This window comes from Oncorhynchus keta, unplaced genomic scaffold (assembly GCF_023373465.1).
Source record: "Oncorhynchus keta strain PuntledgeMale-10-30-2019 unplaced genomic scaffold, Oket_V2 Un_contig_4248_pilon_pilon, whole genome shotgun sequence".
NCBI lineage: Eukaryota > Metazoa > Chordata > Actinopteri > Salmoniformes > Salmonidae > Oncorhynchus > Oncorhynchus keta.
In genome coordinates this window covers 23,489-42,909 of record NW_026287667.1, presented here as the reverse complement: position 1 = coordinate 42,909, position 19,421 = coordinate 23,489, and the positions used below count along the sequence as shown (strand labels likewise).

The 19,421-nt window shown below is 43.5% G+C and overlaps 2 long non-coding RNA genes across 3 annotated transcripts in view; both read left to right on the top strand.

Annotated features, from left to right (window-relative positions):
* Window positions 1-315: 315 nt before the first annotated feature.
* LOC127924537 (uncharacterized) overlaps window positions 316-19,421 on the top strand; it is a 28,391-nt gene continuing 9,285 nt past the window's right edge. The window contains exon 1 of the long non-coding RNA XR_008118120.1: window positions 316-417. This is a non-coding gene — a long non-coding RNA (uncharacterized LOC127924537). The remainder of the gene's footprint in view (window positions 418-19,421) is intronic.
* Window positions 17,278-18,450, top strand: LOC127924538 (uncharacterized). 2 transcript variants are annotated; one of them, XR_008118121.1, is made up of 4 exons: window positions 17,278-17,330; window positions 17,424-17,561; window positions 17,975-18,089; window positions 18,193-18,450. It is a non-coding gene; the product is annotated as an uncharacterized LOC127924538 (long non-coding RNA). The 2 variants fall into 2 exon arrangements; XR_008118122.1 differs by lacking the exon at window positions 17,278-17,330 and having other exon boundaries at window positions 17,418-17,561.

Here is a 19,421-nt window from a genome sequence, read left to right as displayed (position 1 = left end):
CTCTCTCTCCCTCTCTCTCTCTCTCTCTCTCTCTCTCTCTCTGTCTCTCTCTCTCTCTCTGTCTCTCTCTCTCTCTCTCTCTCTCTGTCTCCTCTCTCTCTCTCTCTCTCTCTCTCTCTCTCTCTGTCTCTCTCTCTCTCTCTCTCCCTCTCTCTCTCCCTCTCTCTCTCTCTCTCTCCGTCTCTCTCTCTCTCTCCTCTCTCTCTCTCCCTCTCTCTCTCTCTCTCTCTCTCTCTCTCTCTCTCTCTCCCTCTCTCTCTCTCTCTGTCTCTCTCTCTCTCTCTCTGTCTCTCTTACCTGCTGTCTCTCTCTTCCGTTCTCTCTCTCTCCTCAGACCATTCACGTGGCCATCGTGTGTGCCGGGTACAACGCCAGTCGTGATGTGGTGACACTCGTCAAGTCAGTCCTTTTTCACAGGTAGGTACACACACACACACACACACACACACACACACACACACACACACACACACACACACACACACACACACACACACACACACACACACACACACACACACACACACACTGGGCCTGTCTACAGCCCTCACTCTCTCAGCAGTCTGAATATGCTGCACGCCTACTCTCAGTCACATGGCACACACCACCACCTCAGTGAACCTAGCTCTGTGTGTGGCCTGTGTGTGTGCTCTGAATATGTGTGCTCAGTGTGTGTGTGAACCCCTGCTCTGTGTGTGTGCGTGTGTGTGTGTGTGGTGTATTGTAAATGAGAACAGAATACATTTCTAAACGCTTCTACCTTAACTACAGGATGGGTGTCCCTAAACCAGGTGCGGTGTTGATAACTGGAATGACGTTGTAAAACAACAGCCAACTTTCGGGACATAGACATGTCTCATATGGGCAGAAAGCTTAACATTCTTATGCGGCACTGTCCGATTTACAGCAGCTGTTACAGGAAACAACACCATGTTATTGTTTGAGGAGAGTGGACAACAACAAAGCACTTTTATCACAGCGACTGGTTTGATACATTCACCTCTGAAGGTAAATAATGCTGTATTACATTCAGTAATCTGGCTCTGATTTGTCATCCTGAGGGTCCCAGAGATAAAACGTAGCACAGTTTTTGTTTTGATGAAAAACAATTTTATGTTCAAATGTAGGGAACTGGGTTCTACAGTTTGATGTGTGAGTTAGAGCACTAACGTCAGTTATGATGTATGAGTTGAGTGGATCAGACACACTGTTATTCTGTGTGGATCAGAACACATTGTTATTCTGTGTGGATCAGAACACATTGTTATTCTGTGTGGATCAGAACACATTGTTATTCTGTGTGGATCAGAACACATTGTTATTCTGTGTGGATCAGAACACATTGTTATTCTGTGGATCAGAACACATTGTTATTCTGTGTGGATCAGAACACATTGTTATTCTGTGTGGATCAGACACATTGTTATTCTGTGTGGATCAGACACATTGTTATTCTGTGTGGATCAGAACACATTGTTATTCTGTGTGGATCAGAACACATTGTTATTCTGTGTGGATCAGAACACACTGTTATTCTGTGTGGATCAGAACACACTGTTATTCTGTGGGATCAGAACACATTGTTATTCTGTGTGGATCAGAACACTGTTATTCTGTGGATCAGACACACTGTTATTCTGTGTGGATCAGAACACTGTTATTCTGTGTGGATCAGAACATTGTTATTCTGTGTGGATCAGAACATTGTTATTCTGTGGGATCAGACACACTGTTATTCTGTGTGGATCAGACACACATTGTTATTCTGTGTGGATCAGACATTCTGTGGATCAGACATTTGTTATTCTGTGTGGATCAGAACATTGTTATTCTGTGTGGATCAGAACACATTGTTATTCTGTGTGGATCAGACACATTGTTATTCTGTGTGGATCAGACACATTGTTATTCTGTGTGGATCAGAACACATTGTTATTCTGTGTGGATCAGACACATTGTTATTCTGTGTGGATCAGAACACATTGTTATTCTGTGGGATCAGAACACATTGTTATTCTGTGTGGATCAGAACACATTGTTATTCTGTGTGGATCAGAACACATTGTTATTCTGTGTGGATCAGAACATTCTGTGGATTGTTATTCTGTGTGGATCAGAACACTGTTGTTATTCTGTGTGGATCAGAACACATTGTTATTCTGTGTGGATCAGACACATTGTTATTCTGTATGGATCAGACACATTGTTATTCTGTGTGGATCAGAACACATTGTTATTCTGTGTGGATCAGACACATTGTTATTCTGTGGATCAGAACACATTGTTATTCTGTGTGGATCAGACACACTGTTATTCTGTGGATCAGAACACATTGTTATTCTGTGTAGATCAGACACATTGTTATTCTGTGGGATCAGAACACATTGTTATTCTGTGTAGATCAGAACATTGTTATTCTGTGGATCAGAACACATTGTTATTCTGTGTGGATCAGAACACACTGTTATTCTGTGTGGATCAGACACATTGTTATTCTGTGTGGATCAGAACACACTGTTATTCTGTGTGGATCAGAACACATTATTCTGTGTGGATAAGACACTGTTATTCTGTGTGGATCAGAACACATTGTTATTCTGTGGGATCAGAACACACTGTTATTCTGTGTGGATCAGACACACTGTTATTCTGTGTGGATCAGAACACATTGTTATTCTGTGTGGATCAGACACATTGTTATTCTGTGTGGATCAGACACACTGTTATTCTGTGTGGATCAGAACACATTGTTATTCTGTGTGGATTAGACAGTTATTCTGTGGATCAGAGACATTGTTATTCTGTGTGGATCAGAACACATTGTTATTCTGTGTGGATCAGAACACATTGTTATTCTGTGGATCAGACACATTGTTATTCTGTGGATCCAGAACACATTGTTATTCTGTGTGGATCAGACACATTGTTATTCTGTGTGGATCAGAACACATTGTTATTCTGTGGATCAGAACACATTGTTATTCTGTGTGGATCAGAACACATTGTTATTCTGTGTGGATCAGAACACATTGTTATTCTGTGTGGATCAGACACATTGTTTATTCTGTGTGGATCAGAGACACATTGTTATTCTGTGTGGATCAGAACACTGTTATTCTGTGGATCAGAACACATTGTTATTCTGTGTGGATCAGAACACACTGTTATTCTGTGTGGATCAGAACTCATTGTTATTCTGTGTGGATCAGAACACATTGTTATTCTGTGTGGATCAGAACTCATTGTTATTCTGTGGATCAGAACACATTGTTATTCTGTTGTGGATCAGACACATTGTTATTCTGTGTGGATCAGAACACATTGTTATTCTGTGTGGATCAGACACATTGTTATTCTGTGTGGATCAGAGACATTTGTTATTCTGTGTGGATCAGAACACATTGTTATTCTGTGTGGATCAGAACACATTGTGTCATTCTGTGTGGATCAGAACACATTGTTATTCTGTGTGGATCAGTACACATTGTTATTCTGTGTGGATCAGAGACACTCATTCTGTGTGGATCAGAACACATTGTTATTCTGTGGATCAGAACACATTGTTATTCTGTGTGGATCAGACACATTGTTATTCTGTGTGGATCAGACACATTGTTATTCTGTGTGGATCAGAACACATTGTTATTCTGTGTGGATCAGAACACATTGTTATTCTGTGTGGATCAGAACACATTGTTATTCTGTGTGGATCAGACACATTGTTATTCTGTGTGGATCAGAACACATTGTTATTCTGTGTGGATCAGAACACATTGTTATTCTGTGTGGATCAGACACATTGTTATTCTGTGTGGATCAGACACACTGTTATTCTGTGGGATCAGACACATTGTTATTCTGTGTAGATCAGAACACATTGTTATTCTGTGTGGATCAGAACACATTGTTATTCTGTGTGGATCAGAACACATTGTTATTCTGTGTGGATCAGAACACATTGTTATTCTGTGGGATCAGAACACATTGTTATTCTGTGTGGATCAGAACACATTGTTATTCTGTGTGGATGAGACACACTGTTATTCTGTGTGGATCAGACACATTGTTATTCTGTGTGGATCAGAACACATTGTTATTCTGTGTGGATCAGAACACTGTTATTCTGTGGATCAGACACACTGTTATTCTGTGTGGATCAGACACATTGTTATTCTGTGTGGATCAGAACACATTGTTATTCTGTGTGGATCAGACACATTGTTATTCTGTGTGGATCAGAACACTGTTATTCTGTGTGGATCAGAACACATTGTTATTCTGTGTGGATTAGACACATTGTTATTCTGTGTGGATCAGAGACATTGTTATTCTGTATTCAGAGACATTGTTATTCTGTGGATCAGAACACATTGTTATTCTGTGTGGATCAGACACATTGTTATTCTGTGTGGATCAGAACACATTGTTATTCTGTGTGGATCAGAACACATTGTTATTCTGTGTGGATCAGAACACATTGTTATTCTGTGTGATCAGAACACACTGTTATTCTGTGGGATCAGACACATTGTTATTCTGTGTGGATCAGACACATTGTTATTCTGTGTGGATCAGAACACATTGTTATTCTGTGTGGATCAGAACCACACTGTTATTCTGTGTGGATCAGAACACATTGTTATTCTGTGTGGATCAGAACACATTGTTATTCTGTGTGGATCAGAACTCATTGTTATTCTGTGTGGATCAGAACACATTGTTATTCTGTGTGGATCAGAACACTGTTATTCTGTGGATCAGAACACATTGTCATTCTGTGTGGATCAGAACACATTGTTATTCTGTGTGGATCAGAACACATTGTTATTCTGTGGATCAGACACATTGTTATTCTGTGTGGATCAGAGACACTCATTCTGTGGATAGAACACATTGTTATTCTGTGTGGATCAGAACACATTGTCATTCTGTGTGGATTTGTTATTCTGTGTGGATCAGAACACATTGTTATTCTGTGTGGATCAGACACATTGTTATTCTGTGTGGATCAGAGACACTGTTCATTCTGTGTGGATCAGAACACATTGTTATTCTGTGTGGATCAGACACATTGTTATTCTGTGTGGATCAGAGACACTCATTCTGTGTGGATCAGAACACATTGTTATTCTGTGTGGATCAGAACACATTGTTATTCTGTGTTGATCAGAACACATTGTTATTCTGTATTGGATCAGAACACATTGTTATTCTGTGTGGATCAGAACACATTGTTATTCTGTGTGGTTCAGACACATTGTTATTCTGTGTGGATCAGAACACATTGTTATTCTGTGTGGATCAGAACACATTGTTATTCTGTGTGGATCAGACACATTGTTATTCTGTGTGGATCAGAACACATTGTTATTCTGTGTGGATCAGACACATTGTTATTCTGTGTGGATCAGAACACTGTTATTCTGTGTGGATCAGAACACATTGTTATTCTGTGGATTAGACACATTGTTATTCTGTGTGGATCAGAACACATTGTTATTCTGTGTGGATCAGACACATTGTTATTCTGTGTGATCAGAACACACTGTTATTCTGTGTGGATCAGACACACTGTTATTCTGAGACACATTGTTATTCTGTGTCGATCAGAACACATTGTTATTCTGTGTGGATCAGAACACATTGTTATTCTGTGTGGATCAGAACACATTGTTATTCTGTGTGGATCTGAACACACTGTTATTCTGTGTGGATCCAGACACATTGTTATTCTGTGTGGATCAGACACATTGTTATTCTGTGGATTAGACACATTGTTATTCTGTGTGGATCAGACACACTGTTATTCTGTGTGGATCAGACACATTGTTATTCTGTGTGGATCAGAACACACTGTTATTCTGTGTGGATCAGACACACTGTTATTCTGTGTGGATCAGAACACACTGTTATTCTGTGTGATCAGAACATTGTTATTCTGTGTGATCAGACACACTGTTATTCTGTGTGGATCAGAACACATTGTTATTCTGTGGGATCAGAACACATTGTTATTCTGTGTGGATCAGAACACATTGTTATTCTGTGTGGATCAGAACACATTGTTATTCTGTGTGGATCACAACACATTGTTATTCTGTGTGGATCAACACATTGTTATTCTGTGGGATGGTTATTCAGAACACACTGTTATTCTGTGGATCAGAACACATTGTTATTCTGTGTGGATCAGAACACATTGTTATTCTGTGTGGATCAGAACACATTGTTATTCTGTGTGGATCAGACACATTGTTATTCTGTGTGGATCAGAACACACTGTTATTCTGTGTGGATCAGAACACATTGTTATTCTGTGTGGATCAGAACACATTGTTATTCTGTGGATCAGACACATTGTTATTCTGTGTGAACACTGTTATTCTGTGTGGATCAGAACACACTGTTATTCTGTGTGGATCAGAACACATTGTTATTCTGTGTGGATCAGACACATTGTTATTCTGTGTGGATCAGAACACATTGTTATTCTGTGTGGATCAGAACACATTGTTATTCTGTGTGGATCAGAACACATTGTTATTCTGTGTGATCAGAACACATTGTTATTCTGTGTGGATCAGACACATTGTTATTCTGTGTGGATCAGAACACATTGTTATTCTGTGTGGATCAGAACACATTGTTATTCTGTGTGGATCAGACACACTGTTATTATGTGTGGATCAGAGACATTGTTATTCTGTGTGGATCAGACACATTGTTATTCTGTGTGGATGTGAACACATTGTTATTCTGTGGATCAGGCACATTGTTATTCTATGTGGATCAGAACACATTGTTATTCTGTGTGGATCAGACACATTGTTATTCTGCGTGGATCAGAGACATTGTTATTCTGTGTGGATCAGAACACATTGTTATTCTGTGTGGATCAGACACATTGTTATTCTGTGTGGATCAGAACACATTGTTATTCTGTGTGATCAGACACATTGTTATTCTGTGTGGATCAGAACACATTGTTATTCTGTGTGGATCAGAACACATTGTTATTCTGTGTGGATCAGAACACATTGTTATTCTGTGTGGATCAGACACATTGTTATTCTGTGGATCAGAACACATTGTTATTCTGTGTGGATCAGAACACATTGTTATTCTGTGTGGATCAGAACACATTGTTATTCTGTGTGGATCAGACACACTGTTATTCTGTGTGGATCAGAACACATTGTTATTCTGTGTGGATCAGAACACATTGTTATTCTGTGTGGATCAGGCACATTGTTATTCTGTGTGGATCAGAACACATTGTTATTCTGTGTGGATCAGGCACATTGTTATTCTGTGTGGACATTGTTATTCTGTGTGGATCAGACACACTGTATTGTTATTCTGTGTGGATTAGAACACATTGTTATTCTGTGTGGATCAGAACACATTGTTATTCTGTGTGGATCAGAACACATTGTTATTCTGTGTGGATCAGACACACTGTTATTCTGTGTGGATCAGAACACATTGTTATTCTGTGTGGATCAGACACATTGTTATTCTGTGTGGATCAGAACACATTGTTATTCTGTGTGGATCAGAACACATTGTTATTCTGTGTGGATCAGAACACATTGTTATTCTTTGTGGAGACACATTGTTATTCTGTGTGGATCAGAACACATTGTTATTCTGTGTGGATCAGAACACATTGTTATTCTGTGTGGATCAGACACACTGTTATTCTGTGTGGATCAGAACACATTGTTATTCTTTGTGGATTACACATTGTTATTCTGTGTGGATCAGAACACATTGTTATTCTGTGTGGATCAGACACATTGTTATTCTGTGTGGATCAGAACACACTGTTATTCTGTGTGGATCAGACACACTGTTATTCTGTGTGGATCAGACACATTGTTACTCTGTGTGGACAGAACACATTGTTATTCTGTGTGGATCAGAACACACTGTTATTCTGTGTGGATCAGAATACATTGTTATTCTGTGTGGATCAGAACACATTGTTATTCTGTGTGGATCAGACACATTGTTATTCTGTGTGGATCAGAACACATTGTTATTCTGTGTGGATCAGAACACATTGTTATTCTGTGTGGATCAGAACACATTGTTATTCTGTGTGGATCAGAACACATTGTTATTCTGTGTGGATCAGAACACATTGTTATTCTGTGTGGATCAGAACACATTGTTATTCTGTGTGGATCAGACACACTGTTATTCTGTGTGGATCAGAACACATTGTTATTCTGTGTGGATCAGAACACATTGTTATTCTGTGTGGATCAGAACACATTGTTATTCTGTGTGGATCAGACACACTGTTATTCTGTGTGGATCAGAACACATTGTTATTCTGTGTGGATCAGAACACATTGTTATTCTGTGTGAACACATTGTTATTCTTGTTATTCTGTGTGGATCAGAACACATTGTTATTCTGTGTGGATCAGAACACATTGTTATTCTGTGTGGATCAGAACACATTGTTATTCTGTGTGGATCAGAACACATTGTTATTCTGTGTGGATCAGACACACTGTTATTCTGTGTGGATCAGAACACATTGTTATTCTGTGTGGATCAGAACACATTGTTATTCTGTGTGGATCAGAACACATTGTTATTCTGTGTGGATTTGTTATTCTGTGTGGATCAGAACACATTGTTATTCTGTGTGGATCAGGAACACATTGTTATTCTGTGTGGATCAGAACACATTGTTATTCTGTGTGGATCAGACACACTGTTATTCTGTGTGGATCAGAACACATTGTTATTCTGTGTGGATCAGAACACATTGTTATTCTGTGTGGATCAGAACACATTGTTATTCTGTGTGGATCAGAACACATTGTTATTCTGTGTGGATCAGAACACACTGTTATTCTGTGTGGATCAGAACACATTGTTATTCTGTGTGGATCAGAACACACTGTTATTCTGTGTGGATCAGAACACACTGTTATTCTGTGTGGATCAGAACACACTGTTATTCTGTGTGGATCAGAACACATTGTTATTCTGTGTGGATCAGAACACATTGTTATTCTGTGTGGATCAGAACACATTGTTATTCTGTGTGGATCAGACACATTGTTATTCTGTGTGGATCAGACACATTGTTATTCTGTGTGGATCAGAACACATTGTTATTCTGTGTGGATCAGAGACACTCATTCTGTGTGGATCAGAACACATTGTTATTCTGTGTGGATCAGACACATTGTTATTCTGTGTGGATCAGAACACATTGTTATTCTGTGTGGATCAGAGACACTGTTATTCTTTGTGGATTAGACACATTGTTATTCTGTGTGGATCAGAGCATTGTTATTCTGTGTGGATCAGACACACTGTTATTCTGTGTGGATCAGACACATTGTTATTCTGTGTGGATCAGACACATTGTTATTCTGTGGATCAGAACACGTTGTTATTCTGTGTGGATCAGAACACACTGTTATTCTGTGTGGATCAGAACACACTGTTATTCTGTGTGGATCAGAACACATTGTTTAGGTTAATAAATAATGTCATCTGCTATGTCAGAACAAACTTCCAGTCTACAGAGCCAAGTGAATATTTCACCCCAGAAATACAGTCTCTTTTAGAAGAATATTTCTGAATGGAATCGATTATAGACGAGGAGTTTATCCTGTCATCCCTGTTGAATGTCATCCTGGGTCTAGCCCTTGTATCTGGGCTTTATGTGACAGGATTTATTACCCCCAGGGCTGTGATTCTGTACAAAACACAGGCTGTGATTCTGTCTGAGCCCAGAACAGAGACCAAAACACTGGTTGTGATTCTGTCTGACAGCCCAGAGCAGAGACCAAAACACTGGTTGTGATTCTGTCTGACAGCCCAGAGCAGAGACCAAAACACTGGTTGTGATTCTGTCTGGCAGTCCAGAGCAGAGACCAAAACACTGGTTGTGATTCTGTCTGGCAGTCCCAGAGCAGAGACAAAACACTGGCTGTGATTCTGTCTGACAGCCCAGAACAGAGACCAAAACACTGGCTGTGATTCTGTCTGACAGCCCAGAACAGAGACCAAAACACTGGTTGTGATTCTGTCTGACAGCCCAGAGCAGAGACCAAAACACAGGTTGTGATTATGTCTGACAGCCCAGAGCAAAGACCCGAGGCAATACAAAACACTGGCTGTGATTCTGTCTGACAGCCCAGAGCAGAGACCAAAACACTGGTTGTGATTCTGTCTGACAGCCCAGAACAGAGACCAAAACACAGGCTGTGATTCTGTCTGACAGCCCAGAGCAGAGACCAAAACACTGGCTGTGATTCTGTCTGACAGCCCAGAACAGAGACCAAAACACAGGCTGTGATTCTGTCTGACAGCCCAGAACAGAGACCAAAACACTGGTTGTGATTCTGTCTGACAGCCCAGAGCAGAGACCAAAACACAGGCTGTGATTCTGTCTGACAGCCCAGAGCAGAGACCAAAACACAGGCTGTGATTCTGTCTGACAGCCCAGAGCAGAGACCAAAACACTGGTTGTGATTCTGTCTGACAGCCCAGAGCAGAGACCAAAACACAGGCTGTGATTCTGTCTGACAGCCCAGAACAGAGACCAAAACACTGGTTGTGATTCTGTCTGACAGCCCAGAGCAGAGACCAAAACACTGGTTGTGATTCTGTCTGACAGCCCAGAGCAGAGACCAAAACACTGGTTGTGATTCTGTCTGACAGCCCAGAACAGAGACCAAAACACAGGCTGTGATTCTGTCTGACAGCCCAGAGCAGAGACCAAAACACTGGTTGTGATTCTGTCTGACAGCCCAGAGCAAAGACCAAAACACAGGCTGTGATTCTGTCTGACAGCCCAGAGCAGAGACCAAAACACAGGCTGTGATTCTGTCTGACAGCCCAGAACAGAACCAAAACACAGGCTGTGATTCTGTCTGACAGCCCAGAGCAAAGACCAAAACACAGGCTGTGATTCTGTCTGACAGCCCAGAGCAGAGACCAAAACACTGGCTGTGATTCTGTCTGACAGCCCAGAGCAAAGACCAAAACACAGGCTGTGATTCTGTCTGACAGCCCAGAACAGAGACCAAAACACAGGCTGTGATTCTGTCTGACAGCCCAGAACAGAGACCAAAACACTGGCTGTGATTCTGTCTGACAGCCCAGAACAGAGACCAAAACACAGGCTGTGATTCTGTCTGACAGCCCAGAGCAGAGACCAAAACACAGGCTGTGATTCTGTCTGACAGCCCAGAACAGAGACCAAAACACTGGTTGTGATTCTGTCTGACAGCCCAGAACAGAGACCAAAACACTGGTTGTGATTCTGTCTGACAGCCCAGAGCAGAGACCAAAACACAGGCTGTGATTCTGTCTGACAGCCCAGAACAGAGACCAAAACACAGGTTGTGATTCTGTCTGACAGCCCAGAAGAGAGACCAAAACACAGGCTGTGATTCTGTCTGACAGCCCAGAGCAGAGACCAAAACACAGGCTGTGATTCTGTCTGACAGCCCAGAACAGAGACCAAAACACAGGCTGTGATTCTGTCTGACAGCCCAGAACAGCCAAAACACAGGTTGTGATTCTGTCTGACAGCCCAGAAGAGAGACCAAAACACAGGCTGTGATTCTGTCTGACAGCCCAGAACAGAGACCAAAACACAGGTTGTGATTCTGTCTGACAGCCCAGAAGAGAGACCAAAACACAGGCTGTGATTCTGTCTGACAGCCCAGAACAGAGACCAAAACACAGGCTGTGATTCTGTCTGACAGCCCAGAGCAGAGACCAAAACACTGGTTGTGATTCTGTCTGACAGACCAGAACAGAGACCAAAACACAGGCTGTGATTCTGTCTGACAGCCCAGAACAGAGACCAAAACACTGGCTGTGATTCTGTCTGACAGCCCAGGGCAGAGACCAAAACACTGGCTGTGATTCTGTCTGACACCCCAGAGCAGAGACCAAAACACAGGCTGTGATTCTGTCTGACAGCCCAGAACAGAGACCAAAACACTGGCTGTGATTCTGTCTGACAGCCCAGAACAGAGACCAAAACACTGGCTGTGATTCTGTCTGACAGCCCAGAGCAGAGACCAAAACACAGGCTGTGATTCTGTCTGACAGCCCAGAACAGAGACCAAAACACAGGCTGTGATTCTGTCTGACAGCCCAGAACAGAGACCAAAACACTGCTTGTGATTCTGTCTGACAGCCCAGAGCAGAGACCAAAACACTGGCTGTGATTCTGTCTGACAGCCCAGAACAGAGACCAAAACACTGGCTGTGATTCTGTCTGACAGCCCAGAGCAGAGACCAAAACACAGGCTGTGATTCTGTCTGACAGCCCAGAGCAGAGACCAAAACACTGGTTGTGATTCTGTCTGACAGCCCAGAACAGAGACCAAAACACTGGTTGTTATTCTGTCTGACAGCCCAGAGCAGAGACCAAAACACAGGCTGTGATTCTGTCTGACAGCCCAGAGCAGAGACCAAAACACAGGCTGTGATTCTGTCTGACAGCCCAGAGCAGAGACCAAAACACAGGCTGTCATTCTGTCTGACAGCCCAGAACAGAGACCAAAACACTGGTTGTGATTCTGTCTGACAGCCCAGAACAGAGACCAAAACACTGGTTGTGATTCTGTCTGACAGCCCAGAACAGAGACCAAAACACTGGCTATGATTCTGTCTGACAGCCCAGAGCAGAGACCAAAACACAGGCTGTGTGTGATTCTGTCTGACAGCCCAGAGCAGAGACCAAAACACAGGCTGTGATTCTGTCTGACAGCCCAGAGCAGAGACCAAAACACTGGTTGTGATTCTGTCTGACAGCCCAGAACAGAGACCAAAACACTGGTTGTGATTCTGTCTGACAGCCCAGAACAGAGACCAAAACACAGGCTGTGATTCTGTCTGACAGCCCAGAGCAGAGACCAAAACACAGGTTGTGATTCTGTCTGACAGCCCAGAGCAGAGACCAAAACACAGGCTGTGATTCTTACTGACAGCCCAGAGCAGAGACCAAAACACAGGCTGTGATTCTTACTGACAGCCCAGAGCAGAGACCAAAACACAGGCTGTGATTCTGTCTGACAGCCCAGAACAGAGACCAAAACACTGGTTGTGATTCTGTCTGACAGCCCAGAGCAGAGACCAAAACACTGGTTGTGATTCTGTCTGACAGCCCAGAGCAGAGACCAAAACACTGGTTGTGATTCTGTCTGACAGCCCAGAACAGAGACCAAAACACAGGCTGTGATTCTGTCTGACAGCCCAGAACAGAGACAAAACACTGGTTGTGATTCTGTCTGACAGCCCAGAGCAGAGACCAAAACACAGGCTGTGATTCTGTCTGACAGCCCAGAGCAGAGACCAAAACACAGGCTGTGATTCTGTCTGACAGCCCAGAGCAGAGACCAAAACACAGGTTGTGATTCTGTCTGACAGCCCAGAGCAGAGACAAAACACAGGCTGTGATTCTTACTGACAGCCCAGAGCAGAGACCAAAACACAGGCTGTGATTCTTACTGACAGCCCAGAACAGAGACCAAAACACAGGCTGTGATTCTGTCTGACAGCCCAGAGCAGAGTCAAAACACTGGTTGTGATTCTGTCTGACAGCCCAGAGCAGAGACCAAAACACAGGCTGTGATTCTGTCTGACAGCCCAGAACAGAGACCAAAACACAGGTTGTGATTCTGTCTGACAGCCCAGAAGAGAGACCAAAACACAGGCTGTGATTCTGTCTGACAGCCCAGAACAGAGACCAAAACACAGGTTGTGATTCTGTCTGACAGCCCAGAGCAGAGACCAAAACACAGGCTGTGATTCTGTCTGACAGCCCAGAACAGAGACCAAAACACAGGCTGTGATTCTGTCTGACAGCCCAGAACAGAGACCAAAACACAGGCTGTGATTCTGTCTGACAGCCCAGAGCAGAGACCAAAACACTGGTTGTGATTCTGTCTGACAGCCCAGAGCAAAGACCAAAACACAGGCTGATTCTGTCTGACAGCCCAGAGCAGAGACCAAAACACAGGCTGTGATTCTGTCTGACAGCCCAGAACAGAGACCAAAACACTGGTTTGTGATTCTGTCTGACAGCCCAGAGCAGAGACCAAAACACTGGTTGTGATTCTGTCTGACAGCCCAGAACAGAGACCAAAACACTGGTTGTGATTCTGTCTGACAGCCCAGAGCAGAGACCAAAACACTGGCTGTGATTCTGTCTGACAGCCCAGAACAGAGACCAAAACACTGGCTGTGATTCTGTCTGACAGCCCAGAACAGAGACCAAAACACTGGCTGTGATTCTGTCTGACAGCCCAGAGCAGAGACCAAAACACAGGCTGTGATTCTGTCTGACAGCCCAGAGCAGAGACCAAAACACTGGTTGTGATTCTGTCTGACAGCCCAGAACAGAGACCAAAACACTGGTTGTTATTCTGTCTGACAGCCCAGAGCAGAGACCAAAACACAGGCTGTGATTCTGTCTGACAGCCCAGAGCAGAGACCAAAACACAGGCTGTGATTCTGTCTGACAGCCCAGAGCAGAGACCAAAACACAGGCTGTCATTCTGTCTGACAGCCCAGAACAGAGACCAAAACACTGGTTGTGATTCTGTCTGACAGCCCAGAACAGAGACAAAACACTGGTTGTGATTCTGTCTGACAGCCCAGAACAGAGACCAAAACACTGGCTATGATTCTGTCTGACAGCCCAGAGCAGAGACCAAAACACAGGCTGTGTGATTCTGTCTGACAGCCCAGAGCAGAGACCAAAACACAGGCTGTGATTCTGTCTGACAGCCCAGAGCAGAGACCAAAACACTGGTTGTGATTCTGTCTGACAGCCCAGAACAGAGACCAAAACACTGGTTGTGATTCTGTCTGACAGCCCAGAACAGAGACAAAACACTGGCTGTGATTCTGTCTGACAGCCCAGAACAGAGACCAAAACACAGGCTGTGATTCTGTCTGACAGCCCAGAGCAGAGACCAAAACACAGGTTGTGATTCTGTCTGACAGCCCAGAGCAGAGACCAAAACACAGGCTGTGATTCTTACTGACAGCCCAGAGCAGATCCAAAACACAGGCTGTGATTCTGTCTGACAGCCCAGAACAGAGACCAAAACACAGGCTGTGATTCTGTCTGACAGCCCAGAACAGAGACCAAAACACTGGTTGTGATTCTGTCTGACAGCCCAGAGCAGAGACCAAAACACTGGTTGTGATTCTGTCTGACAGCCCAGAGCAGAGACCAAAACACTGGTTGTGATTCTGTCTGACAGCCCAGAACAGAGACAAAACACAGGCTGTGATTCTGTCTGACAGCCCAGAACAGAGACCAAAACACTGGTTGTGATTCTGTCTGACAGCCCAGAGCAGAGACCAAAACACTGGTTGTGATTCTGTCTGACAGCCCAGAGCAGAGACCAAAACACAGGCTGTGATTCTGTCTGACAGCCCAGAGCAGAGACCAAAACACAGGCTGTGATTCTGTCTGACAGCCCAGAGCAGAGACCAAAACACAGGTTGTGATTCTGTCTGACAGCCCAGAGCAGAGACCAAAACACAGGCTGTGATTCTTACTGACAGCCCAGAGCAGAGACCAAAACACAGGCTGTGATTCTTACTGACAGCCCAGAACAGAGACCAAAACACAGGCTGTGATTCTGTCTGACAGCCCAGAACAGAGACCAAAACACAGGCTGTGATTCTGTCTGACAGCCCAGAGCAGAGACCAAAACACAGGCTGTGATTCTGTCTGACAGCCCAGAACAGAGACCAAAACACTGGTTGTGATTCTGTCTGACAGCCCAGAACAGAGACCAAAACACTGGTTGTGATTCTGTCTGACAGCCCAGAACAGAGACCAAAACACTGGTTGTGATTCTGTCTGACAGCCCAGAACAGAGACCAAAACACAGGCTGTGATTCTGTCTGACAGCCCAGAACAGAGACCAAAACACTGGTTGTGATTCTGTCTGACAGCCCAGAGCAGAGACCAAAACACAGGCTGTGATTCTGTCTGATCCCAGAGCAGAGACCAAAACACTGGTTGTGATTCTGTCTGACAGCCCAGAACAGAGACCAAAACACAGGCTGTGATTCTGTCTGACAGCCCAGAAGAGAGACCAAAACACAGGCTGTGATTCTGTCTGACAGCCCAGAACAGAGACCAAAACACTGGCTGTGATTCTGTCTGACAGCCCAGAGCAGAGACAAAACACAGGCTGTGATTCTGTCTGACAGCCCAGAACAGAGACCAAAACACTGGTTGTGATTCTGTCTGACAGCCCAGAACAGAGACCTAAACACAGGCTGTGATTCTGTCTGACAGCCCAGAGCAGAGACCAAAACACTGGTTGTGATTCTGTCTGACAGCCCAGAGCAGAGACCAAACCACTGGTTGTGATTCTGTCTGACAGCCCAGAGCAGAGACCAAAACACAGGCTGTGATTCTGTCTGACAGCCCAGAACAGAGACCAAAACACAGGCTGTGATTCTGTCTGACAGCCCAGAACAGAGACCAAAACACAGGCTGTCATTCTGTCTGACAGCCCAGAACAGAGACCAAAACACTGGTTGTGATTCTGTCTGACAGCCCAGAGCAGAGACCAAAACACTGGTTGTGATTCTGTCTGACAGCCCAGAACAGAGACCAAAACACTGGTTGTGATTCTGTCTGACAGCCCAGAACAGAGACCAAAACACAGGCTGTCATTCTGTCTGACAGCCCAGAGCAGAACCAAAACACAGGCTGTGATTCTGTCTGACAGCCCAGAACAGAGACCAAAACACAGGCTGTGATTCTGTCTGACAGCCCAGAGCAGAGACCAAAACACAGGCTGTGATTCTGTTTGACAGCCCAGAGCAGAGACCAAAACACAGGCTGTGATTCTGTCTGACAGCCCAGAGCAGAGACCAAAACACAGGCTGTCATTCTGTCTGACAGCCCAGAACAGAGACCAAAAAACACTGGTTGTGATTCTGTCTGACAGCCCAGAGCAGAACCAAAACACTGGTTGTGATTCTGTCTGACAGCCCAGAACAGAGACCAAAACACAGGCTGTGATTCTGTCTGACAGCCCAGAGCAGAGACCAAAACACAGGCTGTGATTCTGTCTGTAGGTGTTTCCTACGGTTCTGTTGAGGTGTTTCCTATGGTTCTGTTGAGGTGTTTCCTATGGTTCTGTTGAGGTGTTTCCTATGGTTCTGTTGAGGTGTTTCCTATGGTTCTGTTGAGGTGTTTCCTATGGTTCTGTTGAGGTGTTTCCTATGGTTATGTTGAGGTGTTTCCTATGGTTCTGTTGAGGGCATCACTAGGTGTTTCCTATGGTTCTGTTGAGGTGTTTCCTATGGTTCTGTTGAGATGTTTCCTACGGTTCTGTTGAGAGTGTTTCCTATGGTTCTGTTGAGGTGTTTCCTATGGTTCTGTTGAGGTGTTTCCTATGGTTCTGTTGAGGTGTTTCCTATGGTTCTGTTGAGGTGTTTCCTATGGTTCTGTTGAGGTGTTTCCTACGGTTCTGTTGAGGTGTTTCCTACGGTTCTGTTGAGGTGTTTCCTATGGTTCTGTTGAGGTGTTTCCTATGGTTCTGTTGAGGTGTTTCCTATGGTTCTGTTGAGGTGTTTCCTATGGTTCTGTTGAGGTGTTTCCTATGGTTCTGTTGAGGTGTTTCCTATGGTTCTGTTGAGGGCATCACTAGGTGTTTCCTATGGTTCTGTTGAGGTGTTTCCTATGGTTCTGTTGAGGTGTTTCCTATGGTTCTGTTGAGATGTTTCCTACGGTTCTGTTGAGGTGTTTCCTATGGTTCTGTTGAGGTGTTTCCTATGGTTCTGTTGAGGTGTTTCCTATGGTTCTGTTGAGGTGTTTCCTATGGTTCTGTTGAGGTGTTTCCTATGGTTCTGTTGAGGTGTTTCCTATGGTTCTGTTGAGGGCATCACTAGGTGTTTCCTATGGTTCTGTTGAGGTGTTTCCTATGGTTCTGTTGAGGTGTTTCCTACGGTTCTGTTGAGGTGTTTCCTACGGTTCTGTTGAGGTGTTTCCTACGGTTCTGTTGAGGTGTTTCCTATGGTTCTGTTGAGGTGTTTCCTATGGTTCTGTTGAGGTGTTTCCTATGGTTCTGTTGAGGTGTTTCCTATGGTTCTGTTGAGGGCATCACTAGGTGTTTCCTATGGTTCTGTTGAGGTGTTTCCTATGGTTCTGTTGAGGTGTTTCCTACGGTTCTGTTGAGGTGTTTCCTATGGTTCTGTTGAGGTGTTTCCTACGGTTCTGTTGAGGTGTTTCCTATGGTTCTGTTGAGGTGTTTCCTACGGTTCTGTTGAGGTGTTTCCTACGGTTCTGTTGAGGTGTTTCCTACGGTTCTGTTGAGGTGTTTCCTACGGTTCTGTTGAGGTGTTTCCTACGGTTCTGTTGAGGTGTTTCCTACGGTTCTGTTGAATCAGAGACAAAGTAGGCCCCTTCCTCGTCCATTTTTCTATTAATAGAAATCAATCTCATGTTGGTGTAGAGCTCCCTGTCGTGTGTGTGTGTGTGTGTGTGTGTGTGTGTGTGTGTGTGTGTGTGTGTGTGTGTGTGTGTGTGTGTGTGTGTGTGTGTGTGTGTGTGTGTGTGTGTGTGTGTGTGTGTGTGTGTGTGTGTGTGTGTGTGTGTGTTTCCTCCTCTCTCAAGCTCTCACATATATCATGTTAAAGACGTGTTATCTGAACAGATACATCATGTTATAGACGTGTTATCTGAGCAGATATATCATGTTATAGACGTGTTATAGACGTGTTATCTGAGCAGATATATCATGTTATAGACGTGTTATCTGAACAGATATATCATGTTATAGACGTGTTATCTGAACAGATATATCATGTTATAGACGTGTTATCTGAACAGATATATCATGTTATAGACGTGTTATCTGAACAGATACATCATGTTATAGACGTGTTATCTGAACAGATACATCATGTTATAGACGTGTTATAGACGTGTTATCTGAACAGATATATCATGTTATAGACGTGTTATAGACGTGTTATCTGAACAGATATATCATGTTATAGACGTGTTATCTGAACAGATATATCATGTTATAGACGTGTTATAGACGTGTTATCTGAACAGATATATCATGTTATAGATCGTGTTATAGACGTGTTATCTGAACAGATATATCATGTTATAGACGTGTTATAGACGTGTTATCTGAGCAGATATATCATGTTATAGACGTGTTATCTGAACAGATATATCATGTTATAGACGTGTTATCTGAGCAGATATATCATGTTATAGACGTGTTATCTGAACAGATATATCATGTTATAGACGTGTTATAGACGTGTTATCTGAACAGATATATCATGTTATAGGCGTGTTATAGGCGTGTTATCTGAACAGATATATCATGTTATAGACGTGTTATCTGAACAGATATATCATGTTA